The sequence below is a fragment of the Nicotiana tabacum genome, chromosome 19 (assembly GCF_000715075.1).
Source record: "Nicotiana tabacum cultivar K326 chromosome 19, ASM71507v2, whole genome shotgun sequence".
Classification (NCBI taxonomy): domain Eukaryota; kingdom Viridiplantae; phylum Streptophyta; class Magnoliopsida; order Solanales; family Solanaceae; genus Nicotiana; species Nicotiana tabacum.
In genome coordinates, this window is record NC_134098.1 from 146,702,118 (window position 1) to 146,717,397 (window position 15,280).

At 40.7% G+C, this 15,280-nt stretch overlaps 1 long non-coding RNA gene across 3 annotated transcripts; it reads left to right on the plus strand.

The window, feature by feature from the left end:
* The first annotated feature begins 407 nt into the window (after positions 1-407).
* LOC107832252 (uncharacterized) lies at positions 408-5,334 on the plus strand. 3 transcript variants are annotated; one of them, XR_012703076.1, is made up of 4 exons: positions 408-563; positions 1,767-2,687; positions 3,077-3,197; positions 4,830-5,334. It is a non-coding gene; the product is annotated as an uncharacterized LOC107832252 (long non-coding RNA). The 3 variants fall into 3 exon arrangements; XR_012703075.1 differs by having other exon boundaries at positions 1,767-2,031; positions 2,421-3,197; XR_001658530.2 differs by having other exon boundaries at positions 1,767-3,197.
* The last annotated feature ends 9,946 nt before the right edge of the window (positions 5,335-15,280 follow it).

Here is a 15,280-nt window from a genome sequence, read left to right on the forward strand (position 1 = left end):
CCCATTTTTTAATGGCAGGGTCATTAGTGAGCTCAAATTTAAATGAGGGTTATAATTGATCCATTTTGAATAACACAAGTGCATTATTAGACCAATTTTATAACGGCAAGGTCATTTTTGGACTCAAATTTAAACGGGGGTTATAATTGATTCATTTCGAATACCACAAGATTATTTTTTGGCCTTTTCCCTAATAATAATAACAATAATAATAATAGCAAATTAGATAATGCTTTGATAAAATATTTTAATATTAATTATTATTATAATAATGTCTAAGTATTAATTGAATTCAGTAATATGACGTAATTAAAAGTTTAAATTCTACTATCTAATAAAGGGGAGTTAGGAGGCACCTGGACGACATGTCTGCTTGGTCTTTACGAGGGTAATATTGTCCTTCTGCCTTAATTTGAGAAACGTGGCAGAAGCGGCGTTCTTTACAAATTAAGCGCTTTGTTCTTTGTACTAATCTAGCAATAGTTCAAAAGCTCCACTGTTGCAAATTCCCTGATCATATCTTTGCACTTTCGCGAATTTTCCTCTTTGGATCATTGTTTCTTGTGAGTTTTCTTCTTCTCATCTTTGTTTCTCTATTTAATCTTTGATGGCATGCTAGGGCTTTGCTGCACAGAGAGTTCAATGTCTCCATCGCCTTTGTTCTTTAGGTGTTTGAGGCAATTCTTGAATGAATTAGGCCTTTTTCTAGATTTCTACTATTGTGTTGGGTTTAATTTCTCGATTGTGGAATAATTGGGTTTAATTCTATAGTCTTGGCGGTAAATTGTTTTTTCCTAGAAGAATATGGTTAGGAGGGGAGCACTGAGATACATCCAATTTTAACGCTTTGTGTATCAGTCTAGCAACTTCTGAAAAGTTTAACAATCTTCAAACTCCTTTGCGACTGCGATCTTCTCTCCCCTCGCTCTTCTTGGGATGCTAGGTCTTTGTTGCATAGAAAGTTTAATATGCGGAGTTGTCTTTGCTCTTTAGGCGTTTGAGGAAATTCTTGAATGAGTCAGAGTTTTTACTAAATGTTTATTATTTGTTTGCCAATTTAATTTCTTGCTCCGCTTGGGAGGAGAACGGGCGGCTAATTTTGATTTTAGATAAATTATGTGCGGTGACAGAACTTAACTTGGTGGGTACTAGATAGAATCTTTAATTGATAGAGTATTCTGTGTTATTAAAAATATAATTTATGCCTTTTTTAAACATCTCATTGACAACTTCGGATGAAAATATATCTGAGAGGGTTTATTGTACTTAAGTGTTAATTCTACCATATTGAGCCTTATTCCACCAAAAACTTTGTTATAATTCCTATGAACTCTACGTGGAGAACCAAATAACCAAAATTTTAACTCCACCTGTATTTCAGTTATACTACAACACAACCAGTCCCAAACCCCGATTAAGGAGGAGGGTTTATTAGATGTTACTAAATAATCCACAATCAAACTTCTGTGATTAAGTGTTCATCCATTTGAAATTATCCTTTTCCTCCAATGTTCTACAAATATCATAGGCTATCTATCCGTTTTTTTGTTTGTTTGCTTCATTTTTAGAGCTTGAGATGTCTACACAGTATGATTGTTTTCACAATGCAATCCATATATAAGCACTATGAAGAATCTATTTAGTACATGGATGACTTATTGACTTTCTAAAATTTTCCAATTCCATCGTTACCCTTATTTGAGGATATCGTCTATACTTGGTAATCTTATCCAATTCTTTCATTGTGTTGGTTTCTTTCCTCGCAGTTATACACATTATAGCACAACAACCTCCATATGAAGGACTAAGTACTCTTGCTACTCCTATTAGTAAGATGCACAGAGTGTACTTACAAAATAAAATGAAAAAGTACAATAAGTGTTAATGTAAATGTCCAAGCTGTTCAAATCATTTGACACCATTGCAATTGGACACTTTGCTTACTGAAGGAAATACATCACGATTTTGGCCGGTTGGTTCTGTGGAAGATTTTGGTCACTATTTTCTACTTAGTATTTTGACCCTCTGAAGGTAAAAAAAACATACATATTTTTATCTTGATAATTGTGAATGCTTAGGGGATTTGGTGCCTGTAATCCTAGAGTAGTTGAGCAAATAAACTTTTAGTATTCTTGGCTCTGTAATGTTGTCAGCACTATGTTATTAACTTTATTCCTGTGGTGCCTAATTGTTCTCTACTAATTCATACTCTCCCTTTTCTTCCACTTATCTATTTCTTTTTAGTTTCCACATTCTTCTATTTATCTATTACAGAGGCAAGCTAGCAAATTTAGTTAAAATTCTTTCAAAATTACAGTAAATAAATGAGTAGATGATGCTGTATTTCTTGGTGTATTATTGTTTACTCTATCGTCACATGTGTTATATGAGCTGGATTTAATGGTATTGTGGTGTTGAAGTCACTTGAAGCGCAGCTTGAACCAATTTCCAGTGCATCTGTTATCTGGGAATGCTATAGAGGTTGCGCGCTTGCAAGAGTTTGATTCTGAGCTATATATTTTTGGTCCTACCATTACGAAGGTATTCTCTGCTACCATATGGTGCAACTGTACACCATTGCAATTGGACACTTTGCTTACTGAAGGAAATACATCACGATTTTGGCCGGTTGGTTCTGTGGAAGATTTTGGTCACTATTTTCTACTTAGTATTTTGACCCTCTGAAGGTAAAAAAAACATACATATTTTTATCTTGATAATTGTGAATGCTTAGGGGATTTGGTGCCTGTAATCCTAGAGTAGTTGAGCAAATAAACTTTTAGTATTCTTGGCTCTGTAATGTTGTCAGCACTATGTTATTAACTTTATTCCTGTGGTGCCTAATTGTTCTCTACTAATTCATACTCTCCCTTTTCTTCCACTTATCTATTTCTTTTTAGTTTCCACATTCTTCTATTTATCTATTACAGAGGCAAGCTAGCAAATTTAGTTAAAATTCTTTCAAAATTACAGTAAATAAATGAGTAGATGATGCTGTATTTCTTGGTGTATTATTGTTTACTCTATCGTCACATGTGTTATATGAGCTGGATTTAATGGTATTGTGGTGTTGAAGTCACTTGAAGCGCAGCTTGAACCAATTTCCAGTGCATCTGTTATCTGGGAATGCTATAGAGGTTGCGCGCTTGCAAGAGTTTGATTCTGAGCTATATATTTTTGGTCCTACCATTACGAAGGTATTCTCTGCTACCATATGGTGCAACTGTATCATTTGCATTCCATTTCTGTTCCTAAATGGATCTAAGATATCTGATTGCATATTTAAACTATTTGCATCCACTTTGTGCCTTTTTCTGTTTTCGTAGATTTGACATTTATAATTTGTTTTCTGTTAAACCATCTCCGACTTGGATAATAGATTGAGCCTGTTAAAGACTAATATTTTCTTGTGTGACACATCTTGCACAATTCTGGACATAGTAAACATGCACAACTCATCAGTCCAATTCAATCCAACAGAGGTAAATCCTGTAATTGAAAAAGTTCGTTATTCTGCTACTAATGATTAATATACACAGGTGATGGTTTGTTTTGCATCCGTTAATCATACAGATAAAGGTGACTTTATGCTGAAAAGGAATTAATGATAGTCATTTTTGGTAGTTCTTTGTTATTGTTACCGGTGAAACAGTGAATTAAATATTTTACATTGCTGTCCTTTCTAGCCATAGGCATGCTATAGCAATTTCGTCTTATGAGTTTGGTTCAAATGGATACCTAACACCTCTTATTAAGTGTAAAGATCTTGTAACCTTTCTTATTTTGTATAACGTAAACGGGACTTAGCTTTTGCGTGGCGTCGTTTTGAAAAGACATGTTCCAGCTATTTTAAAATGTGATCTTTGAGTCCTCCAGCAATAATCAGTTGCACAATCTATTATAAAGATCTAGCAGTGTGCAACATCATCTCCTCTTCTAAACATTCTGTAATACCTGTGATACCCTAAACTGACACCACAAATTATACTTAAGTGTTTATTCTGCTAGCTTGTTACAGAAAATAACACTGTCAAAATAATTACAACGATACTGCTAATATGGGAGAGAGTATAGAATCTACAACTTAAAAATTTGAGCACTCAGAACTGCAGAACATAGCATGCTTGTAAGTTTTCTTTGCATATATTCTTGCAGATAGTAAAAAAGTTGTAGTTTATGTTTCCTTTTTTGGTTCTTGTATTGTTTCTCTTATCTTTGACAAGCATGGTATACAGTTTGGTTGCATTTTCTGCTCTTATGTGTGCTTCTGCTAGGTACCAATTCTGTTATTCTTGTTCGTTCTCTAGATTTTGTTTGCACCTAATTCTTAATTCTGTGTTTTCCTTCTCCGCTCTCTTACTAGGTGTTTGAGAAAATTCCTCTTTCTGCTTTAATCCTTTTCCCTCTGATCAAAGCCTCAACTTAACTTGTGTCTTTCTCGGTTTACTTTGGTTTCTGCGGGTTTGGGTTGTAAGCGCTACTGAGTTCTCACTTCTTCTTTTCCTTCTATGGGTGCTTGAATGTTTAGTGCTTGACCATATGTGCTTATTATGAATCTTCTTCAGTTAGTTCTCTTTGTCGTTTAATAGATGTACATCCTCGAGATGCACACTTTATTGCAAAGTATATTGTTTTGCCTTTAATTTTTTATCAGATGGCTTAAATTGTTAATTATGTCTCATAAATAAGTGATTCATAGAATTTTTCCCATATTTACCTTTGTATTTTGGTGTATATACAGTTGGATAAAAAGTTAATATAGCAAGTGTTATTTTTCAGCTAACATGTGCCTATGTTTGTAATATGTTTGCTCCTTTTTCTCTTTGCAGGTACTCCCAGTTATACGTGTGACTACTCTGGCTTTTCAGGATAAGCTGATTGCAAACTTTTTTGTAAAATTGCTTACATAATTGAACGATAAAAGAGGTGTGCCTACAACACATTCGGAACAAAAGAACTAACTTAGCCTGCACAGTATTTCAGGAATAAAGAGTGCACTCATGAAGCTGGATAACAACTACATCACATATTGGAAAGCACACGCTTGAAATTGGTTAACCACCAACGAGTAGTGGATAAGAGGACCAGGCTGTGTAAAGAAAATGGCAAATAGTCACAGACTTTCTTAAGGAATTTGCCTCAGCTCCAATTTGTTCTGAGAATAACCTTCTTATTCGGACAACGGGTCCGATCAAAAGGCAATGCCATACAGGGCGGATGTAGTGTGTTACCAACGGGTTCAATTGAATCCATTACTTTCGATTCAGAATAAGATTTTTATGTAAATATTCTTTAAAATTGCAAAAATATATGCAAAAATTTATTTTCTAAAAAGTATTTTCTGAAAAAATATTCTATGTATGATATACTAGAAATCGGTGAACCTATGTATGAAATTTTAGCATATTATGTTGGAACTCCAACATACGGAAAGTTCCAGTATAATATACTGGAGATTGGAGCACCTGTGTATGAACTTCCAGCATATTATGTAGGACCGGTATATTATACTGGAACTCCAGTATATTATGCTGAAAGTCTAGTATATTTATGCTGGAATTCCAGTACTTTATGTTGGAGTTCCAGTATACTTGTGCTGGAACTCCGGTATAATATACTTGAGTATTTTTTCGGCATGAAAAGTGGCTAAATTTCAATTACTTTTGAAACTATGGCTATTTTTGAATGACCACTTGTAAATCTAGTTATTTTTGAATTTCTCCCAATTTATTGAACAGTTCGAAGTGCTTATTTGATTGCTTGAAAGTAAATCTTTGTTTCTATCAAAATTATCTAAAAAATAGAAAAATGAAGTTTGACTTAGAAAGAAAGTCCGAAACATGTATCCACGTAAAAATATTCAGAAAAATTGCTCTGTTTACCTCGAAAATATGAGTAACAATTAAACTTGTAATGTGGTTTTAAGGATACGTGATCTGATTCAATGTCAATTGATAAATGATTAATTAAATAAATGAATTGAACTGTAAAGATAAATCAAACCAGTATTATAGCAGTATGTCGACCTTGATTAGGACTGGCTCGAGGTCAAATGTAAAGAGCAATAAGAACAGTAGCAAAAATGTAAGCGAGAAAAGAGTAGCGCAGTATTATTTCTGAGTCAGTGCATCCCCTTACAAATGATCAGGGTTCCTGTTTATATAGTAGATGAATCCTAAATAAGGTATAACTCTAATTTCGGAAATAAAATCCATGATTGATATTAATAGCCGTTAGCGGTTCCGTCACTTCCGAGATTCTCGTCGAGATTTATGGTCACTCGTCGATATCTCGTTATTCCGTTGCTCGACGTTGGTCGTGCCCAATCTCGATCCTTCGGCCTTCGTATCTTCGAGCTCGAGCTCGCTTCATCATAAGCTTAATCTCGAGGCGGTCCCACGAGCCCATAAAATCGGACATAGTCGATTTTTACCGTATACAGATAGTCCCCGCATTTCTTAGAATAAAATGATAAGAAACGATTTGAGCCTCGATTCCTTTGCACCCTATCATGACGTCGTCTTCGTGACGTAAGCGATGGATGTGACCGAAACGTACCGTCGGTTCGGTTCCCCAAATCATCAATGCATGTCAGGCATTGGTCGGCCATTAGTGTCACCGAACCGTCACCTCAGGCCTATAAATATCACCCCCTTCCTTGATTCAAACTTTACTCTTGCTTTGATTAAATCCCTCAGCTTTCTAACTCTTCTCATCTTCCTTCTGTTGTCGCCTATTACGCCGCCGTTGTTTTAACCGGAATCTCATACCTTTCTTCGACCTTCTATACATATCAAATGGCGAAAACTTCCAAGACTGTGCCGCGATAAGAAAAAGCTTCATCTTCCTCCTCCCGGTCGGCCGGTGATAAAACGCCGGTGGAACCTTGTATCGAGGAGTGTGTCCCGGGGCTAGTCGAACTAACTTCTGACTTCAAAGTCGACAGACCCTCTTCAGTTCCGGGCCGATGCGAGCCCATGTCCCGATATATCTGCTCAATATCGGAAGGCGATCTCGAGCGGGTAAAAAAGAACTGTAACTGGGAAAACAAGGAAGTGGTAGTTCCTTCCCCTGAGGAGGATATCACCATTTACGTGAAAGGGTACTTGAGTATGTACACCTACCCTTTCACACTGGGTCCTGTAGACCCGGTCATTCTCGATTTCTGCCGTCAGTATCAAGTGACCCTTGGCCAGATCTTCCCTTCCTTTTGGCGAATCATCCACTTGATCAGGTTCTTCTCGAGTAAGGTCGATGGAATAACTTTCACCCTCGACCATCTAATAAGGTTATACATCCCTCGCCTTTATCGAGGTGGGTTGATAAAGCTCCAGCATCGGGCCACGAAGACGCTACTTTTTAGTATTGACGAAGACAAGGACCGAGGATGGATGGGCCGGTTTGTCCGAATCAAGACCTCCGACCTAATTCCGGTCGAGAAAATGCCATTCCCCGAGGAATGGAACATGAAACGTAAGAGCAACTTCTCTACTGACGTTCATCGTTTTATCCGTTTTATCTTTTTTTGTCCCATTCTGAGTTTGGTTCTCTTTTCATGGTGCAGCTTCCCCCTGGTTCCCCAGTGCAATTCCGGACCTCGAAGGCTGGGTCCGACAGCTGGCCTCAACCTCTTCTTATGTCGAACGTCGTTGGCATAACTTTGCCAGGGGTCGGTGGGAGGCCAAGAACCACAGTGAGCTCAGTTTATTTATTAACTTGATTTCTTTTTGTATAGGTCTCGGTGAAAACATTGCTATGAGGCTGCCTCCGCCTGGGAAAGAGGAGGCATCGAAGCCAAATAAAGAGAGGAAGATGAGAAGGGCTCCTCCTTCCGATACCCCCAACACAAAGAAAAATAAAGCTCGGAAGTCAAAAGCCGAGCCCCTGCTCCTCGTATCGACGGAGTTCAGCAGCTACAAGAGAAGGAGGAAGAGGGTGAAGATGACGACTGCCAGATGGTAGTTCGAAATAGAGGAAGCACTGACTCTGCGGAGCCGGTGGTTATCGAAGCGGCTCAATCTCGGATCGAAGGCACCGTGGCAGCAGATCCGAGCAAGGTCCCCGAGCAATCGGGCGGTGAGGACGCCACCCGTCGTGATGAACAACCGATGGGTGTGCTTGAAGGGTCTAGCTCCGAGGCCCTTCAAAGGGAAAATAATATCCCAAGTGACCCTCTTGGGATAATCAACATCGGTAATTCGCCGGTTGGCCCCACATTCTCCGAAGGGAAGTTCCAAGAGGCTCGGCCCATGGAGACTCCCGATGTGGGGCCGGCCCACGAAGGGAACGATATATTCCGGGACTGCTTTGCAGGGGTCGAGGATGGTCCTGACCCGGATGCTTCATTTATTTTCGACGAGGCTCAGCGGTTCCTAAAACAAGTAAGTTCCCTTTCTTCGTATTTACACTTGTGTTTATTCCATATCTTTTCAAACCTGACTCTCTTCTTTGTGTACAGGCCATGGTGCTCCACCGAGAAGCATCTACCAAATTTCGGGCTGAGCTATCCCGATGTGAGGCCGAGCTCAAGAGACTCGTGGAGGGGAGGGATGGCCTCAAACTCCTCTACGTTCAAAAGGAAGAGGAGATTATGACCCCCCGAGCTCAACTCATAAGAGCTCATCGAGATCAGACCGAACTCATCGAACGAGTAATGTAATTTCTTGAGCTCATGTTATGTGGTAACTTTATTTCTGGCAATTAACTTTTTGGTTTTGCAGGTTCAACAAGAGTGTGAGCTGGTGGAACAACTTCGAGAGGATGCAAAGGTGAAGGAGGCCGAAACCTTGGGTGGAGAAAACATATGGAGCATCTTGCCTCGGAGAAGGATGCACTTCGGGCCCAATTGACTTCAGCCGAGCGCCAACTCCAGAGTGTGAAGGAGGAAAGTCTGGCCCAGGCCCGGAGGATCGAGGAGGTTGAGGCCAAGTTGGCCTCCGAGCTTGCAAAGACTAAGGCTGAGGCAGAGGTGTTTGTGGCCTCTTATCGAGCTGATGCCGAGGCTGCCAATCTTCGGGCACAGGAGATCTCTGCTACTGCCGAAATTAGATTGTCATGTGCTCTCGATCATGTTGGGCGGCAATCTCAGAGAGAAGCTCTCGAGGAAGTACATACTCGTGGTTTCGACCTCTCAGCTGATATCGAGAATGCAAAAGCTTTGGAGGATGAGGCCGCAACCTTACTCTCTGATGATGAAGACTCCGTCAGCAGGTCCGAGAGCGAAGGAGATGGGGATGAGGCCTCCGAAGAAGTGGCTCTTGAAGATGTGGCTCCCGGGGATGGATTAGGCCTTTAGGATTTTCTTCTTTTGTATCTTATTTGTGTAAGACCCTGTGTGGCCCTTGTAAGAATTTTCTGTAAATAACAAGTCTCTTCTCTAGTTTGTCTCTGATTCGTGGTAGATTCCACTTTGCCTTATGAAAATTTTAACTGAAACCCTTAGGTTTTAAAAACGAATCCTCGAGCTAACAATACGTCGAGACTTCGGATGGGTTTATCGATGCCATTGCTATATTATCTTAGAGAGCAAGTTCCGGACTTAAAATAAAACAACCCTTGGATTTTCACCAAGTGATGGGTAACCGAGTGAACCTTGGTTCGAATTCGGAGTGGGCCTTCAGGTTTTCCTTTTAGTTAGATGAGGGTAAGTCCCCGAGCTCGGGAATATGTTCGAGACTTAATTTCGGGTGACTTGACCGTATCATTTTTATCGGCAAGTTCGAACGAATTTTGAACTTAGGATAAAGCAAACCCTTAGGCTTCCATTAAATGATGGGTAAGTTTTGAGTTTATAGTAGTATACTCCTTAGGGTTTTTCGGTGAAACTTCGAGCTATAATTGACTCTATTCGAGCTCGGGTTAGCGGAACCCTTGGGTCCGAATCGAGTGAGAACAAGGTCTCGAATTCAAATTGTGTTGGCCCTTAGGCTCTTTGTATTGGCCCTTAGGCTCTTTAGATTGGGCCGATTTGGCCTCAAAAATGGCTATTATTTTTTCTTTTTCGGCTAAAAGACTTAGTGAAAATTTCTTTATGCCTTAGCATGTGTTTTTTTATATACGTAGGGTTTTTTGTGGGTTTGATGATCGAACCCCATTTTTCTTTGTGTCTCAACATGTTTGTGTTAAGATAATTTGATACCCCTTGGAGTTTTTCGAAGGCTGATATTATCGAAGCCTTTTATTTATTCGAGGGCTGATTTATCGAATCCCTTTTTTAATTGCTTTACCGAGGGTAGCCTATTTAACCGGTTTTTTAAAGTATTTGAAGGCCTTTTGTTTATTGCGGAATTCGGACGTCTCCGAGCCGCGTTATTTTGGTCGTAGCCTTTAATATGGCTGTAGCCTTTAATGTGGTCGTAGCCTTTGGGTATGTCTCTTGGACTTACTTCCCGATAATATTTCGAACTTGTTAGAAATGTTAGTCCCCGAGTATGGTGGCCTCGGCCTATATATCGAGGGGCGCATCTTTGAGGTCTTGTGACTTCGAATTTTGGTAACTCGAGTATGCAGTCCCCAAGCGTTCGAAGTATATTTGTGCTTGGCTCTTGAGCCATTTTTCACAAGTGTTAGTTTTGCATAATAGATAAGAATCATAAGTATGCGATTTGTATAGTAGAGAATTTGCTTCGAAACATGAGATGTTCGAGAAAAAAGAATGCTTCTTTGAATAATTTATACATGCATACATGTCTTGTTGGCAGGGCTCGGCTAATCTATATGGACACGGTTCATTCGACCGTTTGGCCCATTACAAATTTTTCCTGTCGAGACCCATTGACACGAGGTACATTTCCTGAACACATATCTTCCGAGAGTGATGCCCCCCAGTATTCGAAGTTGATTGCAAAGAAGCCTTGGATAATGTTGAATTATCCTCATGTAGCACATAGTTGTTGCCTCGTTAAAAACCTTGTCGGAAAAACCCATTTGGGATAAAAATTGATCTATGGGAAAAAGAGTGCAACGCGTACTTTAAAACCTGAGGTCTCGATGTGTTAGGTCGAACTCCTGCAATGAGTTAGTTCTAAATATATAAACGAAAGAAAAGAGAAAGTCATACCTTAGCAGTAGTATCGCTTGAGAAGTTATATGTTCCAGTTATTTGGCAATGGTTCGCCGCTCATCGTTCCGAGTTTGTAAGACTCTTTTCCGACTATGTCGAAGATTTGGTAGGGTCCTTCACAATTAGGGCCGAGTTTCCCTTCATTAGGATCTCGAGTGTTAATGGTGACTTTCCTTAGGACTAAGTCCCCGACTCTGAAATGTCGAAGGTTGGTCCTTCTGCTGTAGTACCTTTCAATTTGTTGCTTTTGTGCTGCCATTCGAACAAGTGCAGCTTTATGCCCATAGGATTTCAGGCAATATTTCCCTCCACTTCCCTTTGGCTTCGTTTAGCCTTTTCTTCAAGTTTTGGATGATACTCTTATTTGTTGATTCAGCCTGTTCGTTCCCACTAGGGTGATACGGTGTCAATATTATCCTCTTTATTTTATGATCCTCGAGGAACTTCGTTATCTTGCTGCCGATGAACTATTTGCCATTGTCACATACTATTTCTGCGGGTATCCCAAATTGGCATGCGATGTGATCCCATATGAAGTCTATCACTTCTTTTTCCCTAACTTTTTCGAAGGCTTGTGCTTAGACCCATTTAGAGAAGTAGTCAGTCATAAATAAAGTAAACTTAGCTTTACCTGGGGTCGATGACAGAGGGCGGACGATGTCCATTTCCCATTTCATAAATGGCCATGGGGATAGGAACGAGTGAAGTTGTTCGCCGGGCTGGTGGATCATCGGTGCAAACCTTTGACATTTATCGCATCTTCGAACGAACTCCTTAGAGTCCTTTTCCATGCTATCCCAGTAATATCCTGCTCTGATGAATTTTCGAACTAGTGACTCGGCACCAGAATGGTTCCCACAAGTGCCTTCGTGGATTTCTCGCAGAACATAGTCAGTATCTCCCGGTCCCAAGCACACTGTCAATGGACCATCGAACGTTCTTCGTCTAATGTGAAACGAGCAGCTTTAGTTCGTAAGGCCCTTAATTCTTTGTGATCCGATGGAAGCTTTCCATTCTTTAAGTACTCGATATATTTATTTCTCCAATCCTAGGTTAAGCTGGTAGAATTTATTTCTGCATGCCCTTCCTCAATCACAGACCTCGTGAGCTGGACGACAGTCCCCGAGCTGATCTCATCTTCGTCGACCGATGATCCCAAGTTGGCAAGTGCATCGGCCTCGATGTTTTGTTCTTGAGGTATATGTTATAAAGTCCACTCTTTAAAACGGTGCAAGGTTACCTGCAATTTTTCTAAGTACCTTAGCATCCTGTCCTCTCGAACTTCGAAGGTTCTGTTTACCTGGTTCACTACCAGTAGAGAGTCGCATTTAGTTTCGACGACCTTCGCTCCCAAGCTTTTAGCTAGCTCGAGACCTGCAATCATGGCCTCATACTCGGCCTCGTTCTTAGTCAATTTGGTAGTTTTAATAGATTGTCTAATAATACTGCCCGTGGGCGGTTTCAAAACAATACCGAGCCATGACCCTTTCATATTCAAGGCACCGTCCATGAAGAGTGTCCATACCCCCGATGATGTATCTGATTTTAGTAGAAGTTCCTTTTCTACTTCAGGTACGAGGGTTGGCGTAAAATCGGCCACGAAGTCCGCCAAAATTTGAGACTTGATGGTCGTTCGGGGTTGATATTCGATATCGTACCCGCTAAGTTCAACAACCCATTTGGCCAATCGACCTGATAATTCGAGCTTGTGCAAAACATTTCGGAGTGGATAAATGGTTATCACGCATATGGGGTGTTACTGGAAATAAGGCTTTAATTTTCTAGATGTGATTACTAATACAAGTGCCAATTTCTCTAAGTGTGGATATCTAGTTTCAGCATCTCCTAAGGTTCGACTTACGTAATAAACAGGAAATAGCGTACCTTTCTCTTCTCGAACCAGAACACCACTTACCGCTATCTTGGACACCGCCAAGTACAAGTAAAGCTTCTCATCTACCTTCGGAGTATGGAGAAGAGGTGGACTCGATAAGTATCGTTTCAATTCCTCCAATGCCTGTGGACATTCTGGAGTCCATGCAAAGTCATTTTTCTTTTTGAGTAAGGAGAAGAACCTGTGGCTCCGATCCGATGACCTCGAAATAAAGAGAGCCAAGGCAGCTATCCGTCCGGTCAATCTTTGTACAACTTTTACACTGTCCATGATGGTGATGTCTTTGATGGCCTTAATCTTATCGGGGTTGGTCTCGATTCCCTGATTTTGACATCATGAAGCCGGGGAATTTGCCCGAACTGACCCCGAAAGCATATTTCTCGGGGTTGAGCTTCATGTTATATTTCCTCACGATTTCGAATGTTTCCTGCAAATGAGCCAAATGGTCCTCTGCGCGCAGAGACTTAACTAACATATCGTCAATGTAAACTTCCATTGATTGACCTATTTGTTATCGAACATATTGTTAACTATGCGTTGATATGTAGCTCCCACATTTTTTAGCCCGAAGGGCATTAAATTATAACAATAGGTCCCAGACTTAGTGATAAAAGAAGTCTTTTCTTGATCTTCTGGGTTCATCTGGATCTGATTGTACCTAGAATAGGCGGCGAGAAAGGTAAGAATCTCGTGGCCGGTTGTGGCACCAATCATGCGATCGATGTTAGGCAATAGAAAAGAGTCATTCAGACATGCTTTATTTAAGTCCTTATAGTCTACACGCATTCTAAGTTTGTTCCCCTTTTGGGGGACAACAACTACGTTAGCTAACCATTCGGGATATTTTACCTCCCGAATGGACCCTATTTTGAGAAGTTTGGTTACCTCGTCCTTTATGAAGGCATGCTTTACCTCGAATTGGGGCCTTCTCTTTTTCTTTATCGGTCTGAACTTGGGATCTAGGCTCAGCCGATGAGTTGTTATCTCTGGTGGGATTCCTGTCATGTCTAAATGGGACCACGCAAAGCAATCCATGTTATCAATAAGAAATTGAATGAGTTTTTTCCTGAGTTCGGGGGTCAACCCCCGTTCCCAGGTATACCTTTCGTTCAAGCAGATACTCGATTAATATCACATGTTCCAGCTCCTCGACTATTGACTTGGTTGCATCTGATTCTTTGGGAACAACAAAAGTTCGAGGAGTTAGAAAATCCTCTTCTTCTTCTCCTTCCTTTACCTGTTTATTCGATTCGGTCGGGGCCGGGGACGTTGATTTCTATTTGTCCGTCTGCTTATCTTTGGCGCTCTATTTTTCTGAAGTCGAAGGTGTTGATATAGAAGTCACCTCATCGACCGCAAACATTTCCTTTACGGCGTGTTGTTCCCCGTAAACTATTTTCACACCATCCGTCATCGGGAACTTTATCATTTGGTGAAGGATCGATGGCACTGCCCTCATATTGTGGATCCAAGGCCTTCCGAATAGTGCATTATATCTCATGTCGCCTTCGATGACATGGAATTTCGTATCTTGGATAGTTCCAGCCACATTTACTGGTAGGATTATCTCCCCCTTCGTTGTTTCACTAGCCATGTTGAAGCCGTTTAGGACTCGAGATGGAGGTACAATTTAGTCCTGCAGGCCGAGCTGCTCTACGACCCTCAATCTGATGATGTTCGTCGAGCTACCTGGATCCACTAAAACACACTTAACTTGAACTTTATTTAATAAAATGGCAATTACCAGGGCCTCGTTGTGTGGCTGAGAAATGCCTTCTGCTTCTTCGTCATTGAATGATAAAGTGCCATCGGGCACATAGTCTCGAGTCCGTTTCTCTCTGGTGATAGACACCTTAGTGCGTTTGAATATAGGTCCTTGTGAGATGTCGACCCCGCCTACGATCATGTGAATAACATGCTGAGGTTCTTCTTGCTCGTTCTCTCTGTTGGCGTCTCTTTCTCTGAAGTGATTTTTGGCTCGATCATTGAGGAACTCTCGAAGATGGCCTTCGTTGAATAATCGAGCTACCTCCTCCCTCAGCTGCCTGCAGTCTTCGGTCCTATAGCCATGTGTGCCATGATACTTACACATTAAATTTGGGTTCCTTTGAGAAGGATCGGTCTGTATTGGTCTGGGCCACCTAGTATCTTTGATTCTTCCGATAGCCGATACAATCCCCGATGCATTGACGCTGAAATTGTACTCTGATAGTCGAGGTGTTTCTGTGGGATCTGCGTATTTGTCGAAGCCGGTTTTACTCATAAGTCCCCGAGAATTTTGCGTTCGGTCACTCCTTCGATCATTTCGGGTAGAATTGCGTCCC